At 55.2% G+C, this 24,094-nt stretch overlaps 1 protein-coding gene across 1 annotated transcript in view; it reads right to left on the reverse strand.

Annotated features, from left to right (window-relative positions):
* The window catches only part of CORO2B (coronin 2B), a 127,155-nt gene that overhangs the window by 102,191 nt on the left and 870 nt on the right, over nt 1-24,094 (reverse strand). The gene's annotated exons all lie outside the window — the stretch shown is intronic.

Below are 24,094 nucleotides of genomic sequence, written 5' to 3' on the forward strand. Positions count from 1 at the left end.
TCCATCCCTGTTAGGGAGTGTGCAGGAGGCAGCCGATCAATGACTCTCTCTCATCACTGTTGTTTCTATCTCTCTCTCCCGCTCCCTTCCTCTCTCTGAAATCAATAAAAACGTATTTTTAAAAAATAACCTTTAAACTCCCACACAGAACTGGAAAGATATCCTTAGGGACACCCTCCGTGAGGCCTGTCTTTGTCCTTCATTATTAAGGTTGCTCTCCTTTGCCACATCTGGACAGTCTTTTAGACATAAGCTTGGTCCTTTCAAGGTGGGGGAGATGGTTTGAGGATGGGGGAGGCTGGCCATGAAGTGTCAAACTGATTTCTCGATCTTAGAAGCAGATATGGAAAGCTGCTGGGACCTGAAAGCAGGTCCCACAATGTTCTGAACCACGGCTGGCACCCCTGAAATGTGTGTTGAGAGAAGGGAGCACCAGGGGTGACAACACGGAGGAGCAGGCCCTGCAAGGATAAAGAGGAACAGCGTGGGCTTACTGCGGATTACCCAGCCTGGCTCTGTGCTGGCTGCTTACAGATGTAAATGACAGTTCTGTACAGAAATGTCATGCTCACAATGCTACTTGTACAAGGAGTTAGCATAGTGACTACCGTATTTTCCGGCGTATAAGACGACCCCGCCTAATTTAACAGTTAAAACATAGGTTTAGGCCTATATTCGCTGTATAAGACTACCCCGCACTCCTGAGGCAACACCAGTTCTTTTTCTAAGAGACCGCCTCTCTGACTCTGGCCAATCTGAGCAGGCTTTTTTTCGTTTCAAAAGTCATCTTATACGCCGGAAAATACGGTACTCTGGCGGGAAACTGAGGGTTTAAAGCCATCCAGGACTTCACACCTAGAAGGTAGAAAAGGCCAGGACTTGGGCCCCGGCAGGCTGACTCCACAGCCAGGGCTCTTCTTCTGAATCTCCTGGGTGTACAGGTTCCATGTGAGCCTCCAAGGGAGACCAACGGCCTCCTGCATTCTGTGACACGGCACTCGTACCTCCGGGTTCCATCCACCTTGACCTCCCATCTCAGGCCCAGGGTCCTCTTGTGTAATAGTCTCTTAGGGCTGCCACCGCAGAGCGCCAAAGCCTAGGTGGCTTAAACAGCCTCACAGTCCTGGAGGCTGGACGCCTGACATCAAGGAGCCAGCAGCTTGGTTTCTGCAGCGGCCTCTCTTCCTGGGTTGCAGATGACCACCTTCTCACCGGGTGCTCACAAGGCCTTTCCTCTGCACCACACACTCCTGGTGTCTCTTCCCTTTCTTAGAAGGGCATCAGCCCTATGGATTAGCAGCCCACCCTTATGTCTGGTTTAACCCTAACACCTCCTCAAAGGCCCTGTCTCTAAATACAGTCGCATTGGCACTTAGGGCTTCAATACTTGAATTTGGGGTAAACACAATTCAGTCCATAACACCACGCCAACCGAACTCTGCTCGGAGAAATGCAGACTCGTCCCATCTTCCAGATGAGTTTGCGCTGTCCCTGCAGCCCATCCTCCATAAAGGCTCCTTTGTCATCATGCCGCATAGGAGCATTATTCACAAGCATGTTTTCTCTTACCGGTAGTAGATTATGATTATTCGATGGCCAACTTTCACCATCTGTACATACTCTTCCATTCATTCATTCAACTCATTCATTCATTTGGTCAGCCACTCAGCTGTCCAGCAACCAGTATAGTAAACACCTCCCGGCACCCTGTTAGCCCTGGGAGCCCAATGGTGCATAGGACAATTCTGCATCCTAACTGACCATCCTACCCACTGCTCTCTCCCCATTGTGCTCCCCAAGCCCTGGCCACCTGACAGCTCTCACCTCCTATCCTAACAGACCTTCGACAAATCCTTAGTGGGCAGGAGGCTCTTTAACACCTTCCTGCTCAGGGGAAGCAGATGGTGTTAATCCAATGGGGCCACTGCTTCTAGGCAAGAGATTGCAAAACTGTATGTCCTCTTCTAGGAAGTAAAATTATACACGTCCCAACAGGGAAAGTAAATGTGTGCTTGCAAGGTTTATACAAGCAGTCTCTCCTTGCTCAGCACACAGACATGCTTCCATGAAATATTTCTACTGGAAAACAGAAAGAAATAGCTTCTAGGTGTTCTTAGGTTGCTTGTCATACTGAACCTCCCTTCATGGAACTCCCACCTCCCATCCTTACCCCAAAGGGGACAACAAAAGGAAGAGAAACACCATAGGAGGCAAATCCATGGGAACCCCCACCAACCAGAGCCCCGGGAACCATGGCGATGTTTAGCCTGGTACATGATAGGGACAGAGAAGAGTTAAAGACACACATTATAAAGAGTAGCCAGATCCCTTTGGGGGAAAACCTCCCTTTTAGTGGCCTGCAATTTCTATATCAAGGTGAATTAAAACATCTAGGTTAAATGTATGTGTCCAGGGGTCAGACTTAACGGGGGCCAAATATCCCCGTCACTGGAATACCCTCCTTGCCTCTCACTGTTCCCTTTCACAGCACCACCTGTGACCTTCAATGAAAAAACTGACAATATTTTTGGGTTTTGATCATAAAAAAATACATGCCAGCGTGATGTTATTAAAACATAAATCTCATGTTGCTCCCCTGCCAGTAAGCAGTCCCTCCCTCACCTGCGGGTCCAGTCTGTGGCCCTCACTCATTGGGTCCTGCTGGCCCTCCTTAGCTGGGCCCCGCCACAGCCCAGCCACGCTCCCACTGCCTCTAACTTCCTCACGTTCCTCCAAGCCTTCGTCTCTCTTCTCCAGGCCTTTGCACCTGCCGCTGTTCCCCCACTTGGATCGTTCTTCCCAGCTGTTCACGTGGCCACATCCTCCTCAGCCTTCTGCTCAGGGCCACTTCCTCAGGCTGGCCATCCGGTCCCCCAGACTGTGTCAGCTGCTCCTCCTCTGGGTCCCCACGTGCCTCCCTCATCCTGGCATCCGTCACACCGTGCAGCACCAGTGGCCTGGTCAGACCCTGTGCCCCGCGGCCCCGCGGCGCCCTTGACTGTCAGTTCCCTGCAGGCCGGACCACCTGCCACATTCATCACCTTATCCCAGTGCACACAGGGGTGCTCAGGGGATGTTGGCTGGATGAAGGCCTAGTGATAGGCAGGCCCCACCACCTCTTAGTGCCAACCTTCCCCACAGCCCTGGAGGCCAAAGGCCGTGTCTCATTCCTTCGTTCCTACTTCTTCAAGTTGATAGTCGGCCTGTGAACTGGTTCGATTCTGGTCAAAGGCACATGCCCAGGTTGCAGGCTGGATCCCCAGTAAGGGGGTGTGCAGGAGGCAGCCGGTCAATGATTCTCTCTCATCATTGATGTTTCTATCTCTCTCTCCCTCTCCCTTCTTCTCTAAAATCAATAAAAATATATTTTTTAAAAGTATTTATTGTATTAAGGGGCGGGGCTGTGGAGAAGCACATAGAAAACAGCTTTCTGGAGAGATGTTCCATCTCCAGAACACACACCTGTACACCGCCGTGACCCTGATGAAGATACACAGCTCCGCAGGGAGTGCCCCTGCCTAAAGGCCAGCTGGGAGCTGTCCTGTCCTTTTTAATTAAAAGTCAGAAGGCAGCTTCCTCCCCACTCATTCCTGTCTCTCCAGGTCATTTCTGGAACCGAGACTCAGCAGGACCGCTCGGAGGGAGGTGCGCTGGGTGTGGAGAAATCGCTGGGTTTGCGTCTCTCCCTACCAACCCTCCTCCCTCACTGCATGGTCCTGCGGGGACCAGGCTGAGGGCCAGGGGCCAGCGACCAGGATGCTGTCCCCAGCTTATTACTGCTCTCACTTCAAGCCTCCTTTTCTTTTGCATTCCTCCGCCTCAGGCCCAGTGTTAGGGTGCCCCCTTCGTTCTCGGGTGTGGAAGGCAAAGCACCTGCCTCCTAGCGTGACCCCCAGTCAGAGGAGGCTCTCTGAAGGCCCTTGGGAGCCACATAAACAGAGACGCTCCAAAAGCACAGACAGGTTAGCAAAGACCCCTTTCTCTTCCGGACTAAGCCCCACGGAGGTCCGGGTCTGGGGCTCTAGAGAGGAAGGCAGGGGGCTCCCAGGCTAGGAGCTTGTCACCTGATGCAAAGCAATCTCCTGTGACCTCAGCAAACCACTCCCGGGCTGCCCGCGTGCGCTGGGAACGTCCCCGAGGCACACACCAAGCACAGCGGTAGCATGGGGCTGAGAGAGCAGACCTTCCCGGGAGGCGTCCTGAATGAGGTGGCCTTTGAGCCAGGCCCCCAAGGAAGGGTGCAACTTCCACATTTTAAACATTTACAAAACAAATGGCACTTAAATCGTTGGTTCTGAGTGTGTGTGTGTGTGTGTGTGTGTGTGTGCGCATGCACAAGTTAGATGAGGGGCTGTTTGTTTGGGAAGGGAAGGGGAACCCTGGCCAGCAATAGGCTGTTGGAGCATCTGCAAGTACTTTTTATCCCTGCCATCCTGGAAGGAACAGTGGCTGCACCACAGGGTCTCCATGGCTGCAGCACAGGCTGCCTCCATCCCTTCCCGCAGCCCAGGTCCCCTGCGGCAGGGACAGCAGCCGCCGTCCACACAGAGGGGCAGGCAGGCAGGGACCCCTGAGTCGGTCTCCAAGACTGAAGTTCATTAGGGCGCATCCTCCGTTGCCGTGGAGACCGGGTCCACAGAGCCCGGCTAATCGTCCCTGAAATCACTCAGGCCTCGGGCACAATTAGACGAGATGAAATTGTGAGTTGGGCTTAATGAGACCCGGACGTCCAGAAAGCATATGGCGGCCTCCCAGGGGAGCGCAGGGCTCCAGGAGGGCATGCTGCTGCCCCAAGGTCACCAGGCCGCAGCCCATCTTGGGCAGGAGGCCTGCAGGCCGGGGCGCACGCTCCCCCCTTTAGAATTCTTCAGGGGCGGCACGGCCTCTTTGTGAGCAGTGCTGGGGGGATGGGAGCGAGGAAGAATAAGCTCCTTGTGGAGGGCCCAGCCCTTCGGGGACCCTTTCTCCTGCACTCTCCGATGGATTAGCCAACAAATGCATCTCACGTGGCTAAAGCTACGAGGCATGAGCAGAATAGGTCCTTCTATCCATGCAGAAAACACAAATATGTCACTCAGAACTCTCTGCGGGAACGTCTATGATCCAGACACGAGGGAACACGCCACGGGATCCGTGACATCACCTGCTTCCTCCAACGCAGGGCGCAGGCCTGGTCCTCTGGCTGGGGAGTCAGGGTGTGCGCAGCTGCAACCCTCTCAACACAGCTGTGACATGGGAAGGACAGAGGGTGTAGTGAGGAGAGGTCAGGGAAGGCTCCAGGGAGGAGGTGGCATTTTGGCTGGGCCTTGAAAGTAGAGAGAAGGAAAAGCACAAGTTTGAAGGCAGCAAGCAGCCTAGTGTGGCTGGAGGGCAGGCTCCGGGCCTGGGCCAAGGAGGTAGATGGTGGGAAGCCAGAGGTGGGGAGGGCTTTGCAGGCCTGGTCGGAATAGAAGCTTTCTCCTGGCAAGGCTCTGCACAAACCCCGCAGTGCCCTAACACAGATGCGTTCACAGCCTAGCCCCTCGGTGCCCAGCAAAGAGAGCGGAGGGAGGGGGACGGTTAGGTCTGCTGGAGAGTTAAAAGGGGGAATGAGGAGTTGGAGGGAGCAGGCTGCTACAGAGGGACAACATGGGCCTGGTGGCTCTGGGGAGAAGCTCACTAGGCAGGGACTTGCCTCTCTGGGGCACTCAGCCCCCTGGCTTTTCTCAAGTCCAGGCTTTTTATTTTATTTTTAAAAACATTTTATTGATTTTTTTATAGAGAGGAAAGGAGAGGGATAGAGAGTTAGAAACATCGATCAGGTGCCTCCTGTACCTGCTCTTCCCCCCCCACTTATTGGGGATGTGCCAGCAACCAAGGTACATGCCCTTGACGGGAATCGAACCTGGGACTGTTCAGTCCACAGGCCAATACTCTATCCACTGAGCCAAACCAGTTAGGGCAAGTCCTGGCTTTTTTAGGGAAAAAAAAAAAATCTCCTGAGAAAATGGGATTTTTGTCCTTGGATCAATTTTTTTCCAGGAGGTTATTAGTAAAAATCACTGACCCTGCATGATAGAGGAGCTGAGATGGCAAAGCTTCCTGTTTGTTTTCCCTCCCTCCTCCTTCCCTCTTTCCTTCCCTCCCTCCCTCCCACACCCTCCTCTCCAGGAACCCAGCTCAGTTCCCCCTGAGCAGGACACACCAATTCCAGCCAGCTGCCAGCTCTTCTCCAGCTGTCACCCCTCCTCTGCAGACGCTGCCTGCAGAGCCTGAGGCACCGAGCTTCGGCCTCGGCAGAATCTGAGTTTCTGAAACTGAAAATGCTTGAAGAGCCACCAAGACTGTGGCACCAAGTAGATGGTCCAGTTACAGAGGGAGGGGCTGGATCTGGACCACAGGCCACTGGCCAGATCCACTTCTTCCTCGTGGCTCTCCATCGCCCTCAAGGGCAAGGCCAGCAGCCCCCGTCATCCACTGATTTCTACTTCATACCCACCTCTACTGACTCTTCAACCAACACCACCCGCGGCCCCCTTCCTCTCCAGCCTTTGCTGCTCCCACCAGGCTGGCTCAGGCCGGTCGCCTGGACCACCACACGGCCTCCTAACCAGTCTGCTGCCCCAGGCTGGCCAAGAGCAATGGGGTCTAGCTGTGCAGGTCCCAGAGAGGGGCAGGCACAGGCCCGTGGCTCCTCTCTGCCCTGGTTCACTCAGTAACCGCACCAAAGCCTCGCACCCATAGCCGCGAGAGCTTTTGGTTCATTGTTTTTATGCTTTTGATGGGAGGGAAACAGAAATGAGGGAGTTCTATTGGCAAACCCAATGCTTTGGAGGGGCCAAGAGCCAGGCAGCAAAGAGCATGGGATCCGAGCTCTATCTCAGTGTATTAGACGGGCGACCTTGACTCTATCTCACGCTGGCCCGGTCTCAGAGATAAGATAGCACCCTGGCTCCATCTCAGCTTAGCGGTTGTGCAACCTGAGCATGCTACTTAACGTCTCTGAGCCTCAGTTTCCTCAGACACAGAATGGACAGAGCAGAAGCACCCACCCTCCACCTCAGGCTGTTGCAAGGGGGATAAGATGCATGTACCACAGCACGGACCCTGGAACACGGCCAGCCACTAAACGAACGTTAATCATTCGTACTTGGATACAGACGAGTGCGAATCCTGCAGCACCTCCCTCCCGGCCCCTCCAAACCCAAGCCCGCCCAGAACGGGTGTGCCGGCCGCCAGCACCGCCGCTCCCTCCGTCACTTCTCCTTGACCCAGGAAGGCTGTGCCTCTTAATTGCTCTTTGGTTTTACTCCATTTGAAACGAGCAGGGCACCAATTCCCTGCGGGAAAACGTAAATATGCTTCTGCTCAAAATACTAATGAGGTTGGACGCAACATGAGGCTGGCTGGCGGGGGAGGGCGGCCCCGGAGGATCCCTGGGCCCGGCCGGCCCAGCAGGAGGACGCGGCCCAGTTTGGAGCATCCTCCAGGGGGCAGGCGGGCGGTGAGGCTCCGCTCACCTCACAGGCCCAGGTCAGAGGCCAGCGAGCTGAGGGGGCCCAGGAGAGTGTGGGAACCCTGCTATGGTCACGCCCTGTGGACTCATGGATCCGGTTCTCCTCCAGAAAGTTCTGGTACCACCTGGCTGTTGTTTTCCTTTCCTCCCACCACAGCCTGCAGATACCTCTTCCCCGTGCCGCTGAGCCCTGGCTCCATCCTCATCAGCTCAGAGTGGCTGCCAGGATCCATTCCTCATCATCTCCCTGCTCCTGTCCTTCCTCCTCTAAGTGGCCACTCTCAAAAAGTCAGTCAGGCCCTAGCCGGTTGCTCAGTGGTTAGAGCACCGGCCCACAGATTGAAGGGTCCTGCGTTCGATTCCAGTCAAGGGCATGGACCACAGTTGCAGCCCTGGTCAGAGCGGGTGCGGGAGGAAACCAACCGATGTGTCGCTCTCACATCCATGTTTCTCTCTCTGTCTCTCCCCCTCGCTTCCACTCTCTCTAAAAATCAATGGGGAAAAAATACCCTCGGGTAAGGATTGACCACAACAAAAACTCAGTCAGTACACATTAGTGAGCAGGAAGCAAGGGCCAGCCTGCGAGAGGCTGGACTCATTGTGACCAGATCCAGTGTCACCCTCCTGTCTAACCCTCTCCCCGGATGCTCCCCAAAAGAGGGCCTCAGGGCTGCACCTCCAGTGGTAGGTGGCCTCCCCTCCACACCCTGGGAGCGTGCTGCTCTCTCAGCCAGAAAGATCTTCCCAGATCCCGCCGCATGCCACCCTCACTCCCTCTGGGCCCTCATGTCCCCTTCTCACAGCTGTCCTGTCCCCTCGCTCTCATCCCTGGCCCCTCTGCGTCAGCGTGACCACTGCTCAGCACCACCTGACATCCAAGTGTTTACATATCTGTGTCCTGGGTCCCCACCCTCAGGGCCAGGCCGCTAAGGGCAGGGACTTTCTCTGTCCTGTTCACGGATGTTGACGTGTCCTCACCTAGAACGTGGGCTAGCACAGGACGTGCTTTCTGAGTATGGATTATCGTGTAATCTAGTGGCTCCATCATGTCTCTTTCCCAGGAAATGCTTGTTCCTGACTTAGGCAGGACTAGCCCAGCCTCCACCGTCACCCCCTCTCTGCCTACTCCCCAGGCCTGCCCCTCAGCTTCGCAGCCCCTCCCCTTCTCATTCGAAGCTCCCTGGGTGACCTCCAGGCTCTGGAACGCCCCAGGAGCACGCTGCCCTTGCCTTTGCTAATGCTGCACCCCACTGCTCCTCCCTTCCCTAAATCCCACTCTCCCTCCAAGCCAGGCTCAAACCCCGCCCCGCTAGGCGGTCCTATGCTGCCTGCCAGTGCCCGTGCCTTCAGGCCCCGGACCCCACGCTATTCCAATCACTGCTCTGGCATCTGTCTGCCTCCCAGAACTCATCTTCCTTAAAGCTCAGGGAAATCGGTCCCTCTGTGTCCCCCGAGCCAGCGCAGTGCCTGGCAGGGAGCCGGTGCCTACGAGACAGTTTGTATTAAGATTCAGGTTGTTCCAATGATAAGGACGTATTGACTATTACCTCTCGCAAGGCCCACCAGGGGAGACAGCCAACCACAGAGGTGGAAGCAGAACCCCCACCCTGGGAGAAGGCCCAACCTGGGGTGCAGCTGAGGGCAGGGGTCCTGGTGCCCTGAGTGTGGACAGCGACGACCTGAGGCCAGCCACAGGCTCAGGGCACGGAGCCACCGGCTTTCACACCTGAAGACGAGGCCAATCCCATTGTCAGGAGCAAGTGCTGCTTTCTCCTTGGTGCCTGCAGCTCCCGGGGGATGTGAACCGGACACTGCATCCCCTTCCTGGGAGGAAATCCTGCCGGCGTTCTCAGGGACACGGGGCAGCAGAGCTCAGCTGGAGGAGGAAGAAGGAAAGGGGCCCAGGGTGGGCCTGGGTCTTGGGGGCCCTCCCTCTGGCCTGGCCCCACAGGCCACAGCTGAGACTGCCAGCGGGGCGGGCCACTAAGTCCTACTCCCACTCAGTTCTCTGTCCTTGAATGCTGCATAGCTGGGACTTCTGTATGGTACAGTGCTCCTTACCCCTCCACCGCCTCCGAGCAAAGCCGTTCCGCAGCTCAGCTGACTCTCTAAACCACATGTGTCAAACACAAGGCCCGCGGGCCAAATCCAGCCCGCCAGGCCTTGCAATGTGGCCCGCACCGCGCTGTCATCACTGCACTCCGCTGTCAGTTTATGACATTGTCAGTTTATGACTGTTCAGTAAACCATTCGGCCCGAGATTTAGGCTGGATTTTAGATTTTGGCCCCTTCTCTGATTGAGTTCGACACCCCTACTCTAAACACTACCAAGGGGCCCGCAGAACTGGATTGATACCTCCCTCTTTGCAGAGTCGGAAACAAAGATCCAGAGAGGTTAAGCAACTGGTCCACGGTCACACAGCATGTTAGAGACACAGAGCCCAGAATAGAAACTAGGTTGAGGTTTTGATTGTCATTATGTGGAGTCACCAGGAAAGCATGTGCCGAAAGGCTTTCCTGGGACGAGAGGAAGGAGGTTGAGAGGACTTTCTGTCCCCTCCAGAACCCACGCCCGCCCCCCACCCCTTTCCTTTTTAAGTCCACAGGCTCTGTCTGGCTTTAGACTCAAAGGCATTCCATCTCTGCTCACTGGCTCTCAGACACGGGAAGCAGCCCGTTCCCTGTGGCTTCTTCCCCAGAGGATGCATTCAATAAACAGAGCCCCTTTCTCATCTTCCTGCATAAATATTTCAGGAGACGGAGACGCAAACAGATCTGCGTTTGATCTGCTGCTGGCTACTCAGAAACGGGGGCCGCTCTACCCCAAGCAGGACCCTCCCTCCTCTTCAGGCACCGATGTGTCCACCACGCCACGGGAAATGCAAGATGGCAGGGACAGCACCTCCCTGCAGGCCTGGTGTGGGCTGGAGAGCAGAGCCCCCTTTTGTACCAGAAGCACCCACCCCCGATTGCTGTTCCTAGAAATGAGAGGACCTGGTCTGCTCAGTGTCTGTTCTTGGAGATGCTTCCCTCGCCGCCGCCCAAGAGCACACAGCGGGGAACACATGGTTCCTGCCCAGACCGGAAGAGGGTGCAGACCCAGCAAGCACGGGTGTCCGCCGTTCTGACTGGAAACCTTGGGGACTCAGTAGGCTGGTCCCCCTTAAGTCTCCCCGAAACGCTCCTTTTGTTTATTCATTCAAATACTTGTTCGTGGAGGACATTATCCTTGGACCTAGACTATTCAGCAGCTCCCCACGGCCAACGGGATTCCAACTTCTCAGACTGTCATTTCCTGCGCTTCCCACCCGTGCCCCACCCCGGCTTCCCAGCCACATCTCGGCTCAAGTCACACTCACGCTCCAGTTAGCCTGGCTCCCTTTCCCCAAACGAGTGCTTCCCTTTCCTAAATGTGGTTCTGCCTTCTCTTCTCCCCCCATCTTTTCTCTGGCCCTTCTCAGGATGGCAATGGGCCACCTCCTCCAGGACGCCTTCCTCGACCATCCCACCCTATAGCAACGATCCCCCTCTCTTCTCTGAGCTCCCTCGTGGCTCGCTGCCTCTGCTGCCGCTGGGAACTGATAAGACATGCTCCCCTATGAGGTCTTATCGTTCCAACTCAGTTACAAGCATCAGAGCTAGGCTCCAACTTCTGTTTCAGCCAAGGGTCGGAGGCTAAGGGCTGTGCCTGGAAGGAAACGCAGCTTTGAAGAAACCCTGATGCCCAGGCCTCACTCCCAGAGATTCTGAGCCTCTTGTTCTGGAGGAAGGGCGGGAGGAAGGACCAACTACATAATGTGTAGGTCCCCTTGACCAACCATTGTGATGAATTTCAAGACGGTGACGGAATGAGCATCTCATAGGTCACACACCCATGAAGCTGGCCCTCGGCACCAGCATGCAGACGTCCCCAGCTGGCTGGCAGCCAGCACGAAGAACCACTCCTAACGGCATGGGAGCCACTGCAGGTCCCACACTCTGTGCTCCCACAGCAGCCATGCTTCTGATCTCCTCCACCTCCTGTGCCCCGGCTAAATGTGTGAATGGATGGAGAGAGACGGCACCAGGACCAGAAAGCTGGGGCAAACCTTTTGTCTGTTTAGATTACATATCAAATATTAACATTGTACATAAATTATAAATATATAAATATCTATTATATATATATATAAAATAGAGAAATATGCTAATTAACCAGGACTCCATAACGGGTCCACCGGACAGGAGGAGGTTGTGCATCAGGGGGCAGGGCGGCAGGGGCAGGGCCTGATCAGCAGGGGCCACGGCTGCTTCAAGGGCCAGAGAGGGAGACAGGGCTGGACCAGCAACTCCAGGGTGGGCGGTGCCACAGGATTTAGAACCGTGCGCTGGGCTCCTAGTTTTACATGATAAAATATTAGCATTGGATGTTGAAATGTATCTGACATGCCTATTGTGCACAAATCTTAAGTGTTCAGCTTGAAAAATTTTTACACAAACATACATTCGCCTAATCACTATCACTCCAGAAGGTTCTCTTATGTCCTATCTCAGGTAATGCTGCAGCCCACCCCCAACCCGGGTCCCCACTGAAAACTGCATAGAATTTTCATCAGGGAAGGCTGTTCAGCTGCATGATTTCTCAAAGTCACAGCGCAAGCTCATGGCAGCGCTCAACTGCCAAGTCCGGGGCACTTTCACAGCCCGCGGCAGCCTGGACCAGCAGCCTGGAGACGGCTCAGGAGACTGGCGGCAGGGTCTGGAAGTTGCGGGAGGGAGATGGGCAGGGCTGGGCCAGAGGCTGGGCAGCAGGGCATAAGCTCACTCATGCACCCAGCCTTGAACCAAGTAATGTTATCCTAAGATAGCTGGGGAAACTGAGTCCCAGCCGGGGGGGGGGGGGGGGAGATAACTGACCCAAGCTCATACAGCCTCACAGTGCCAGAGGTGAGGCCACTGCAGGGGTCTTCTCGCCATGCCATCAGCAGGTCTCCTCAGAAGGACATTTGTGGCCCTCAGCCCTCCTCTTCTGTCCGCTCAACCTCCAAATGCAATCATGGGAAAGGCCAGCTCCATGGCGTGGTCCCAGTCCCAGGCTCCTTGATGGGGAGGGACACGTGCAGCACCCACTCCCAGGCACGGGGCGCCGCCTGCAGGACACCTGGGCTGGGGGCCGGAACCGCTCCCGCCTCGGGCCCAGGGGCTTTGTGAGTGGCACTCCTCTCCGCCTGCAGCCCCATGGGCTGGGCAAACACCACTCCTCTGCTTAAAGCCCCTCTAGGGCTCCCCACGGGGTTAGCACAAATCCCCTGGCTCCTACTTGCCGCTCCAGCCTGTCTCACCACCGCTCTCCTTTCCTCCTGGCCGCATCCCACTCCTGTCTCTCTGAGAATAAGCCACCGCATGTCCCTTTCCACACCTTTGCTCATGCCGCCCCCTCCACCTGGCTGCCTTTCCCTGCTCTTCATCCGCCTCCACCTACTCCACCTTGAAGGCTGGAGCTAAGATCGCCGCCTCCTAAAACCTTCCCTGGCTTCCCCGCCTGGTCCCCCAGGACTCCAGAGTCCTGTGCACACGTCTTTGTCCCTGCCCCCCTCACCCCTACACACCAGCTTCCTTCCCCCACGGCTGTGTGTCCTTCTGAGCGGCCGGTCTCCTACTCGACTGGGATCCCCCAAGGAAGGGACACTTGGGCTCATCCCTGCATGCTCCGTGCCACATGCTTTGGGCCTGGCACACAAATGCTTAGCAAATGACTTTTGAATGACAATGGGGGATTCACTAACTGGATTAGCAGTGAGGGGTGTGGCGGGGGGTCCGTGGTCCGGGGAGCAGGACAGCCAGGTGGAGAGGCGCACAGAACAATGGCCATCCTCTCCACTCCCATCTCCTCGCAAAGCCTGCTCAGGGACCCAGCGGTCCCCTCTGGCCCCTCTCCCCCCTCAGGGACCCCTCCTCTCTCTCATTACTTAGGGCCCTGCCATCTATCAGTCAATGCCACCCACTTCAGGCATTCCTTCTCCCAGGCTAATTTACATTTTAATAACATCTTAAAAGCCCAAAGGAACTGAACTCAGGCACCGGGGCTCTGGCACGGGGGCTGGGAGGGCATTCTGGAAAAGCAAGCACACAGCTTGATCTGTGGTCCACTGCCTGGCCAGTGGGCTGCCCCGTGTCCACAGGGCTGTGCAGCCAGACACTCCAGGGGCAGGTCCCGGGACACCCTTCCCTATGGTGTGAGCCAGGGCAAGGGCCGCCCTCTCTGAGGTTCAGTCCTCCCCACCCCCCCTTTAAAGTGGGGATACCGGAGGAGTGGTGGGGTTACATGAGATGAAGAATGTGTCATGCTTGGTGTGCAACTTGAACTGGCTGCGTCGTTCCTGCTGCTTTCCCAAAGCAAAAGCTGCAGAGCCTGCAGCTCCCACAGCCAGCTCCTGCACTGGTTCTCCGGGGGCCTGGATGCAGGCTTTGTTGTGGCTCCTGAGCCCCTCCCTGCCCCCCCCCACTTCCCTCCACCCTCCACCCTGCATCCTCCACTTTCTTTCCCTTCCTCCCTCCCTCCCTCCAAGCCAGAGTCCAGGGAAAACTTTGCCTAGAGACTTCTCAAGCCTGTGATAAGGTCTGGCCAGCAGAAAGCTCTTAGCAACCCGGGCTCCCAACCCAGAGGCCCTTCTAATGGTTTCAGAGAAACAAAAGAGGGAAAGATCGCCTTCAGCCCAGGTGCCAAGAGGGCCAGCTCTCCCGTGGCTTCCAGGAGGGAGAGTGGGGCTCACAGGCCGCTTCGGAGGCCAGAGTGGTGGCCTGGGCATCAGACACGCGGCTGCCAGATCTCGGCAATCACAGCCCCCTGGCTGAGCAGGAAGAGCCTCAGCAGTCACTCCGCCTGCCTCTGCCACGTCCAAGCCTCAGAACGGGGCACTCCTGGCTGGTCATTGGGGGGCGGGAGGGCGGGGGGAACCAAGCTTCTCCTTTCAGGCGCCCCCTGTCACCTAGGCTAAGTTCTCAAGGTCTCCTTTCTGGAATCCCCCCCCTCCCCCGCCCCCCCCCCCCACACACACACACACTTTTCAATCAGTCCTTGGCCTGGTTCCTACTAGAAGCCTAGGAAAACCCATTGAACTGAAACCCAACCTGAGCCTGCCATTAACCCAAGGGAGCTCCAAGTCTTGCTTAGCCACTTGTGCCCCCTTAGGCAGACCTCTTAGGGCCTCAGTTTTCTCCTCTGCAAAATGGGGGGGGTCTCATTACATCTCTTTAGAGTCCCTTCCGGCTCTAGAAATCCATGGATCAACAGGAAGAGGTCATTGCCAACGCAGTAGCACCAGGGCAGCGGGTAGGCCTGCTGCAATCCTAGCCAATGTTATATCTTTACACCTGGTACCCCAAAGTCTGGACCACACCCTTTAAGAGTGCTGAGGAAGGGACTAAAAACCCCGGCCTCAGCAAGCTCACAGTTACAGAGTCAAGGTCCACATTCATGAAACACTCAGCAAACAACATCAGAGGTCAGGCCTTTGCTGCGGATGGTGTAGCAGCGACTGGGAAGCTCCAGGGACTGAGGCAGAGGAGTCTCCAGACCCTGAAAAGGCCAGTTTGACAAAGCAGTGGGGGTCCTGAAATAGCCTCAGTCCACAGCCACTTGAATTTGTTCTCAGATGTATAAAGCCTATGGCAGGAAGGCTGACCCAGGGCCGTCAGAGGACAGATTTGTGAAAATACAAAGTTATCAGGTACACAGAAATCCCCTTTCCCAGAATCCCACAGTTCTCAGAATCCCAAATTTCCCCAGCATTCCTGCAAACAGACCTTTCCCCTGGAGGTTGGCAGGGCAGGCATGAACAGCATTTTCTTCGTGCAGTTGGACAAAAAACTCAACAATTAAATTTTTTTGTCCCCTTCCACCAACACCTTTCTTTCTGGCTGCTCCACGTCCTGGAAATTCCCCCTGGGTCCCAGATCATAAAGCTACTAGTTCTGAAATCACACTCCAGGTGTTTAAATGGTTTGTTGCAAAGACCTCAAGCTGGTCAAAGACATCCCTTCCCATAAGCCCAAGAGAAAAGCAGATGTACCCCCAGGAGTGTCAGATGTGTCTGGAGCAAAGGTCAAGGTCCTTTGCCAATGGAGGACTGGGTCTTGCTGTCCAGAGTCTCAGGCAAGATTGTGCCCTGGGCCTGTCCTCCCCACCTTCCACAGGGAACCAGGATGATTCAGATCAAGGTTCAGATCTTTATTTGGCTCACTTTCCAAACGAAAGCAGGACACCCAATTTCTATCGCCCGATTATGTGTCCCAAGCATATTAAGATGGCCAAAATAGAACAGGAAGAGAGGAAAGCAGCTTTTCATCTGCAAAACCAGCCTAACAATAAAATCACACAGAGGCCCTTTGGAAGAGAGGAACGCATTTCTCCCACCGGCAGAGTGTGAATCAGTCCTGAAGGCAGCGCTGCGGCAGGGGAAGCTGGTTAGCTGCTGGACAGAACTGCCAACACCGAAGCCGGGAAACCCTGGTGGTGGGCTGGCGCAGGAGGGGCCATGAATTAGACATGACAATGAACCACCCCCTTCCATGGCACCTATTTTCCATGTTACTTCCATATTACAGCACCCTAGAAAGGTTGAGTACTAACTTCATTCTTTATAGATGAGAAAAGAGAGGCTCAGAGACATTGAGGGGCTGGCCCAGGTCACACAGTAAGGAACAGAGTCAAGAGCCTCCAGATGCCCAGCTCTGTCAGGAAAATGTACATGTTATATTTTCACTTGGCCCCATTAGGGCCATTTTTAGTTTTTAAATCTTTGTGATGATCTGGATTGGGCCTTGTTCTTTAAAGTACACTTTAATGTTAAAAGTCCACTAGGTGGTGGCTGCATTTTGGTTTCTGCCCTGCCTCAGCTCAGGGAAGGGGCACATTTACATGGAGCGGGTGGCACAGGGTCATCCCTGCCCCAGACAGAGGCCTGGGCGGCAGGCTCAGCCCCTCACCAGCTTGGAGGACATTAGTCACTGTTACCTCCGTCCTCTCTCGGCCTCAGCTGCTGCAGCTCGAGAAAGAGGCCCGGTAACAGCACTGCCCTCAAGGGTTGTCATGAAGATTAAATTAGTAGATTTATATGAGCCACTTTTTATATGCCGGCCAGAAACTACACACTCTAGGAAGGCTAACTACTTCTGTTGTTCTTGTTTATTCCATAGTTGATTCCTTAAAAGCAGGGACCTAACACCTGGTCAAAGGCTGGGAACTGCCTACTTATAAATTGGGGGATTTATTAAATGAATCTGAATTCAGATTAGGAGTCATTCTCGTGTTCCCAGCAAGTGTGGAGTGCCAAAACTCTTCTTGCAGGGATTCGTGTGAGCACCCACCCAGCGGGAGCCTTCCCACACCCCCGCTCCAGTCCGCCAGAGCCTCCCAGGGTGTCACCTTCTGCCTCACACAGGGGCCAGTAAGTTTAAACCTGAGCCAGGAACTCCATGTAAAATGTGCACCTTCCCTGAGCTCAGGCAGGGCAGAAACCAAAATGCAGCCACCACCTAGTGGACTTGTAACATTAAAGTTTATACTAATACACACACACACACACACACACACACACACACACTAAAGGCCCAGTGCATGAAATTCATGTGCAGGTATGGTCCCTAGGCTGTGACCAGGGCCATCTTCCCTGGCTGCCTGAAGCCAGCCCCACCCCCTGTCACCACCCACCCCTGGCTCCCCATTTGCCATCGGGCAATCGGAGCCTGCTGGCCGGGGAAAGGAACCAAGAGGTGGTCAGTGTGCCTCATAGTGACTGGCTGAGCTGTTGTTCTGGTCATTCTGCCATTAGGGTCCATTTTCATATTACCCCTTTACTATATAGGATAGAGGCCTGGGGCAGAGGTGGGGGCCCCGGATCAGGGTGGGGGTCCCTGCTGGGGGGCAGGCAGTTTGCATGCTGGCCACACCCCCGGTCGGGTGGGGGTCCTCGCTGGTGGGCAGGGCTGGCCGGGGCGAGGGGCCGTGGTTGTTCTGGTCTCTGGTTCTGGTTGCTGTGCTGTTTCAGCCGCTGGGTTTTTATTATATAGGACAGTTTTATTTTAAAGACCAAGGCCCAATCCAGATCATCACAAAGATTTAAAAACTAAAAATGGTCATAATTGGGCCAAGTAAAAATATCACATGGAAATGTTCCCGACAGAGCCAAATTTCCTTCTGGAAAAAAGAAAGGACCCCTCCCGACGCTGCCTGCGAGCCAGGCGGGCCCCGCTCCCCCTCACACAGCCCCGGAGGCTCTGAGCGGGGGCAGGGGGTGAACAGCTGAACATGGCACTTCCACCGCTCCTGCCCAGGTCAGTTTACGTGGCCCAGCTCCCAGCCATCCTCCCTGTGACCATCAAACCGCAGGAGGAGGAAGGAAGGGTGACAGAGACAGGGCGCCGGGGCCTGCCTGACCAGCCTGGGCTCCACATCGCCGGGTGACCTTTGGCTGCTAACTGGGTGCCTCTGTGCCCGTTTCCTCCTGAGTGGAGCGGGGATGGCAGCAGTAACCGACGCCATGACGCCTTCTGAGGATCACAGGAGCTCACACGTGTACCGAGCCCTCCCCAAGCTGCAGGAGAAGTCCTGGTGCGCTGTTCCCTCTGCTGTTATCCTCTCCTCAGCCCCCTCCTTCCACCTGCTCCCTCCTACTCACCCTTCATGGTTCAGCTCAAAGTCGCTTCCTGGCCCCCTGTGTCAGTCCCCTGTTGTTATTCCCCAAGTTCGCTGTACTTCTCATTTTATAACCCTCAGGACAGCCACTGTCAGCATTTCTTTAACTTTCTGTCTTCTGGGTGTTAATAGCTTAACACGAGCTGCTTCACGTGGGTCAGTTCGTTTAATCTCCATAATAATTCTCTTAAGTACTATTATTATTAATCCCAGGAGATTATTAAATGGAGGAACAGATGTTCAGAGAGGTTAGGCAACTTGCCCAAGAACACACAGCAAGTAAAGGATGCAGTGCCATCTGTCAATTCTAAAGCTGGCGTTCTTCAGAATCGACAGCCCCTGGGAATCCAGGGCCATATCCTATAGAAAGAAGGCCACTCCTGCCTCAGTCACACCTTGTTCGGCCCCTGGGCTGGCCACCGTGCCTAAGCAGCCCTACCTGATGTCAGACACCACATGTCAGAAGCCCTCCTCACCAGCACCCTCCCCCAAGTTATTCATGTGGTTCCCGGCTCCAGCAAGGGCCACAGGGAAATCTAAGCAGGACACATCCACCGTGTTACCTTCAAGGCAAGCAACTTTGAAACACACCTCAGTGCCGGGACCACAGACACACCGATAGGAGCCCTCCGCCTCGGGGGTGGGAGCAGAGCAGCGTGGAACGCCTGCACAAGAGGCCTGGGCGTTAGGTGAGCGTGTGCTCTGGGCTCAGACAGCCCAGGCACTGAGCGCCCCTCCCCCGCCCACTACACTTGCCACCTTGAGCAACTCATCTACCCTTGATGAGCCTCCGTTTCCTCTTCTGGAAAATGGGATCACTTGGTGGCAGATTCAACCTCATGGTTGTGCTGGGTAAGGACGACCATGCCTGCCCAATGCCTGCTTAATAATGTTATCCTCTCGATGCTGGTGATTAACCCTCACAGGATGTAGACCAAGCATGTCAAACTCGCAGCCCGAGGGCCGCATGCCTCGTTTATTTGGCCGGTGTTAGCCTTTGAGTTTGACATGCTTGATGTAGACCGGTATGTGATCGGATTGAGAATGTTATGGCGTAAAGTCAGAAGCTGTGGGTGTGCATCCCGACTTTGACCCACATTATCTCTGGAACCAGGCTGTGGCCATCTCTCCACTCAGACTCCATTCAGTCCTCCGTAAATAGGGGAACCCCCACCATGGGACCTGCGAAGGGACTGGATGCAGTAACCCAGGCCTGTAGTCTGTAAACAGGACAGTCCTGAGCAAGCGGTGCCTCCCACCACGGTGTAAATTGGAAGGAGGGTGCCAGCCAGAAACCAATTAAGAAGTCCCTCCAGGGGCCTCTGTCGGGGAGCAGAGGGGAGGAGCCAAGAAGGCTTGGTGGCAGCTCCTCCCTTACTTCCCCCACTCTTGCTCCTTCACAGCTGGTCCCACACTCCAGGTCCACAAAGGGGAGGCTCATGGTAAACAGCTTCTTTTCGTGTGGAAGCCACTGGATTTACATCTGTCCTTCCCTGGCAGGGCCTGCTCCAGGCCAGCTGCTCTGAGGGTCAGCCGGCAGAGAAAGGCAGGGGAACAGAACAAGCAGATCTGGAGAAGAGGAAAGGAGAGGGTGCTGTGCACTCTGGGAATGTGCACATTCTCTCATCTCATGGACACCAGACAAATGCTGTGGCCAGCACATCCAAATCAGGTTCTGGGTTGCATGGTGCCAGGAGCCGGCGGCAGCTGAGGCCATGTCTGTTCCAGACTAGCCAACCCGGGAGAGAAATGGAAAAACTCACTCCATCACGGAGCTGCCAGGGCCTAGTGCTGCCAGGTCGCTGGTCCAGCCAGCATCCACACTCCCAAGCTGGCTGAGCTCAGGTCTACGCTCACTCCACAGGGCCAGCCAGCTGAGGGTGATTCTGGGGCCCTGGGGAGCCTCACAATCCTTCCCCCGAGCCCCTAAGTCACATGTGTCAAACACAAGGCCCACGGGCCAAATCCAGCCCGCCAGGCCTTGCAATGTGGCCCGCACCGCGCTGTCATCACTGCACTCCGCTGTCAGTTTATGACATTGTCAGTTTATGACTGTTCAGTAAACCATTCGGCCCGCGATTTAGGCTGGATTTTAGATTTTGGCCCCTTCTCTGATTGAGTTCGACACCCCTACCCTAAGTGATGCCACAGGTGCCAAGGCGGCAATGCCCCCGGGCAAGAGAAGCTAGGCCTGTGGGGTGCCCTCCAATAACTCACCAGAGCTCTTCTGGAGAGCGCGTTTCCTTGCCTATAAGGAGAGATAGTTAGGGAGGAAAGAGCCTGTATATATTTTTTTAATTTTAAAAAATATATATTTTATTGATTTTTTACAGAGAGGAAGAGAGAGGGACAGAGAGTTAGAAACATCGATGAGAGAGAATCATCGATCAGCTGCCTCTTGCTGGGGATGAGCCTGCAACCAAGGTACATGCCCTTGACCAGAATCGAACCCGGGACCTTTCAGTCCGCAGGCTGACGCTCTATCCACTGAGCCAAACCGGTTTTGGCGAGCCTGTATTTATTGAGCATCTATAGTATGCAAGCAAGACAGACCTCTCCTGGCTGGTAGCCCCTGGACCTCAAGACTCCTAACTCAGGGCTTCTCCTTCCTCTCCATCTCCTCGGGGGTTCTGGACAGAAGGGGGCAATGGCTTACGCCTTCTGTCACCCTGATGCCTGGCCTTGAGTAGGGGCTCCAAGGGTGCTAGCTAGAAGGAGTGAGTGAATGTGGGCCTCAGTGAATGCTCTGTATCTGGGAGGGCTGACAGGAAGGAGGAGGTAGGATGAGTGCATGAGATAGAGAGGCAGACACCCCTCCGCCCCCAAGTGCGGGGAGCTGGGTGTGTGCCTTTTACCTGAGGCTCTGTGACACGGTGGCTCTCACATCTCTTCTCCAGGAAGAGCCAGACGGAAAGAGGTGCTGGGAAGGGGGATGTTGGGGTGGGGAAGGGGAGAGGGGAATGGAGCCCAGGCATCTCCTTCACAGGCTAGATTCTGGGTCAAGGATTTGGAGGTAGAGAGGCCTCGCACTCCCTCCCTTCCCATCCTGACCCTGGGTATAGCTAGGGCTCCCATATACCTTAAACCCGACATGGTCATGTTGTTACTAGGAAAGCAGCTCTGCTTCCTCTCCCCTAACTTGCCCTGTGGAAGGATTTTAGGCTAAACCTGGGAGGAGGTGAAGCCTGGCTCTCCTGTGGCCGCCCAAGGTCAGGGAGCTGTTTCTGGCCCCTCCCATCCTCTCTCTCTCTCTCTCTCTCTCTCTCTCTCTCTCTCTCTCTCTCTCTCTCCCTCTCTCTCTCTCTCCTCCTCATTACATAAGGAAACTAAGGTAGCTTCTTAGGTGTTCACAATGAAATAGAGTTTGAAACGTCCTAACCAGGAGCAATGCCAGCGGGCTAGAAGGTCACCATCCGCATGGCTCTGTACCTCTAGTGCTGATTAGGGCAGAGGTCCCTCCAGGTCCTGCCCCCTCACCCCCAGGCTTTATATGCAGCTCCACCAGCTGCACCCCACCATGAAGGAGGTCAGGGATGTGTATGAGAGGCCGGGTGGTAAGTGGGACACAGAGGCCCGCCTCCCCTCAGGAAGTGCTACAGACCATCTAGCAGCTCGCCCCTCTGATCTCCTCTCCTCTGCTTTCCAGGATCTCTGGACTAACAAAAATAATCTCTTGCAATCCACACCCAACCTCTGCCCTCCGGGAGCCTGCCTCAAAAGCTCTGTCCAAGGGGCAGGGAGCTAGGCTCCCCCAAAAGGGATGAATGACCTTGTGCCTGGAGGAGGAGCAGCAAGGGCTGAGGCCTCACCCTCTAAGCCACATGTGTCAAACACAAGGCCCGTGGGCCAAATCCAGCCCGCCAGGCCTTGCAATGTGGCCCGCACCGCGCTGTCATCACTGCACTCCGCTGTCAGTTTATGACATTGTCAGTTTATGACTGTTCAGTAAACCATTCGGCCCGCGATTTAGGCTGGATTTTAGATTTTGGCCCCTTCTCTGATTGAGTTCGACACCCCTACTCTAAGCTATTGCCTCCCCTGCCCCCACCCCCAGTTTGTAAGCAGTGATCCCACCTCCCGTGTCCTCTAGGGTTCTTCTTCATATCTGTCTTATAACCAAACAGAGGACGAAGATTCCCCCCTCCCCGTGAGAGCTGACTTCCCTGCTGAAGCTGACGATGTCCAAAGGCCCAGCAGAAGGCACTCTAGGCATCTTCCAAACCAATTCCCCCATTTCACAGGTGGGAGAGCAGAGGCCTAGAGGTGGAACTGACTGGCCCAAGGTCACACAGCCTTCTTAGTGGCTGATTCAGGACTAGAGGCCGGGCCTTCAGACTCCGAGCACTGGCTTCTTCTGGAACTTGGAGAGCCACCTCCTCCAGCAGGCTCCCGGGCAGCAGGGCTGCACCAGGCCCTCTCCTGCAGCCGCCTGCTGCGCCAGCCCTCCCCCAGGAACGTGATGGAAGGACCCGCAAGAGTGAAGAAGACAGGGTTAAGGTGGGGATTTTATCTAATCCCCGGAGCTGGCTTAGACGGATGCCACGTTGGATAGAGCAGGAGGAGAGAGACACGGAGGGTTTTGGTGGGGGTGGGGAAGCATTCCTGAATAATCCCTGGGCATCAAGAGGGCAGGCCTGCCAGCGGGTTTCGCCCACAAGTACCCAGCTTCCTGGACTCCCCACCTCAGGGGCCACCTCCAAGCAGTGACCCTCTAACATGGAAGTAATCCCGTCTCCAGGGTGCTCAGCAGCGCACAGCAACCGGGAGGTCAGAGGCCACGGATTCCGACAGACCTCAGGGCAAACCCCAGCTTTGCTACTTACTGTGTGACCTCAAGCAAAGTCTGTGTCCCTCTGAGCCTCAGTTTCTTCCTCTGTTAGAGGGTGCTTGCTAAACACACCTTCCTTGTAGGCCTCCTGGGTAGGTAGGGGTCCCGGGCTCATGTGGATAACGAGTAAGGTGAGCAGACGTCCCGCTTTTGGCGGGACAGTCACGATTTTGAACAATTTGTCCCATGTCCCGAGGGACACATTATTCAAAAACGCCCCAGTCGCGGGACAAATTGTTCAAAATCGGGAGTGTCCCACCAAAAGCGGGACGTCTGCTCACCTTAATAAAGAGACACAGGGGAGGCACTGAATCACATCTCAGTGCCATTATTACAAAACTCACACCCTTTATCTCTCATCCAGGCCTGTCCATTCTTCTTTTCCTCTTTGACATCAATAACCTTAATAATAATTATCCTTCCCAAATGAATAGCCTGCGTAGCATTTCAAAACGCCGAGCATCCTACTTGCTGTGGGTCACAGCAGCCCTGCCAGCTCAGCCCCCACGTTCATCTTCCCACCACGTCTCCAAGTCCCAGTTTTGGAATTGAACCCAAATACCCTGAACAAATGCGTTGTCTTGTAGCAGATCTCATGGGGGCCTGGGTTGCCTGCCCCTGACTTATCAGACGGGTCCAGAACTACCCCTCCCGTTGCTCCCATGGCTGACCCTCCATTTGGTGCACAGCTCTGACCACGAGCAAACCGCCCTTCCCATTTGGCCTCCAACTCTCCGATCCCGAGAGCCAGCTGGACAGCTAGCAGAGTCTGGCCTTGGGTGCCTGGATCACCAAAACCAAGGCCAACACCCAAGGCCAAGGCCAGGCTGAGCGCTCCTTCCAGTGACAGAGCTCCCTCCAAAGTGTGGGTTCACATCCTCGATGTATTTGTTCTTCAACCGCCCAGCATGACCCTCGGGACCCATATCACCATCCTCCTATTCCACAACAGGAAACTGAGGCCCACAGGGGAAGGGCCCAGCCACAATCACCCAGGCTGTGGGTAGAGTGGGGAGTGAGTTCAGGTCTGCTAGTCTCCTCATCCTGGGCACCTTCCAGTACCCCGTCTGCTTTCCTCTTAACCCGTCCCCCCTCG

The sequence above is a fragment of the Pipistrellus hanaki genome, assembly GCF_964339955.1.
Source record: "Pipistrellus hanaki genome assembly, chromosome: 1".
Taxonomy (NCBI): Eukaryota; Metazoa; Chordata; class Mammalia; order Chiroptera; family Vespertilionidae; genus Pipistrellus; species Pipistrellus hanaki.